This window comes from Malurus melanocephalus, unplaced genomic scaffold (assembly GCF_030028575.1).
Source record: "Malurus melanocephalus ecotype Western Australia unplaced genomic scaffold, MMel_1.1 scaffold_187, whole genome shotgun sequence".
NCBI classification, from domain to species: domain Eukaryota; kingdom Metazoa; phylum Chordata; class Aves; order Passeriformes; family Maluridae; genus Malurus; species Malurus melanocephalus.
Genome location: NW_026623419.1, coordinates 761,757 through 762,862, shown reverse-complemented (window position 1 = coordinate 762,862; position 1,106 = coordinate 761,757). Strand labels below are relative to the sequence as shown.

Below are 1,106 nucleotides of genomic sequence, written 5' to 3'. Positions count from 1 at the left end.
TCTAGTGATAAATCGAAATGTTTCCGCTGTGGAAAACCCGGCCACTTACGCCGCCAATGCCGAGCCCGAGGACTGTGGTGTCATCACTGCCAGTCCAGCTCCCACGCCACCGGAACCTGCCGTCGGCGGCCGGGAAACACCRGGAGCAGCGCGTCGAGCCCCCACAGCAGCAGCCGCGCCGGGACACAAGTAGCTGCTGCAGCCCGTCCGGAGCCCTACAGCCCGCCAGCGCCCTACAGCCAGCGACCCGGGGGAGCCTCGGATTGGACCTGGCAGCCGCAGTAGACTCCACTCTGTTAACATCCCAGCCGCAGAAAGTCCCAACGGCCGTCAGAGGACCCATCACCATCGATGGTCAWCCAGTCGGAGCTCTGCTCTTRGGAAGATCGTCAGCTTCGATGTTAGGTTTGTTTGTGCTGCCTGGAGTGATTGACGCGGACTACACGGGCGAGATCATGGTCATGGTTTACACACCCTTTCCTCCCGTTAAGATCTGGAGGGGTCAGCGTATTGCCCAGGCAGTTCCCCTAGATCAGCTGTCAAAAAGCATTGCTCCTGTCAAAGACACMCCAAGAGCAGAGGGTGGTTTTGGGTCCACTGGYGGTCTAACCTTGTTGACAATAAACTTGAATGAGCGGCCTAAGAGAAAAATAATATTGTGCTACCAAGGGAAAGAGCACGTCCTTACCGGGCTCCTAGATACTGGAGCCGAYTCCAGCATAGTAGCTCCACAGTACTGGCCAGCTCGCTGGCCAGTGCAGGCAAGCACAACAACTGTCACGGGCATCGGGGGCATGACCCTCGCTAGTCGGTCTCCCACTTTACAAGTGACAATTGATGGAAAAACCATCACGGCAGTTTTTTCTATTGTTCAGCTGCCACCGACCGTGCAGTGCCTTGTTGGGCGAGATATKCTCACACAGCTTGGCGTGGTCCTTACCAACGACCACCCTTTAATCTGATGGCCATTGCTCGAACTTTCCCGATTCCCATTACCTGGAGAACCGACACGCCGGTATGGGTTAAGCAATGGCCTTTAAAACGGGAAAGCTTACAACACGCTCATGAGCTCGTCCAGCAACAATTACGCCAGGGGCACTTGCGAT

General features: G+C 56.1%; 1 protein-coding gene across 3 annotated transcripts in view; it reads right to left on the bottom strand.

Moving 5' to 3' along the window:
• The window catches only part of RELCH (RAB11 binding and LisH domain, coiled-coil and HEAT repeat containing), an 84,848-nt gene that overhangs the window by 56,679 nt on the left and 27,063 nt on the right, over positions 1-1,106 (bottom strand). The gene's annotated exons all lie outside the window — the stretch shown is intronic.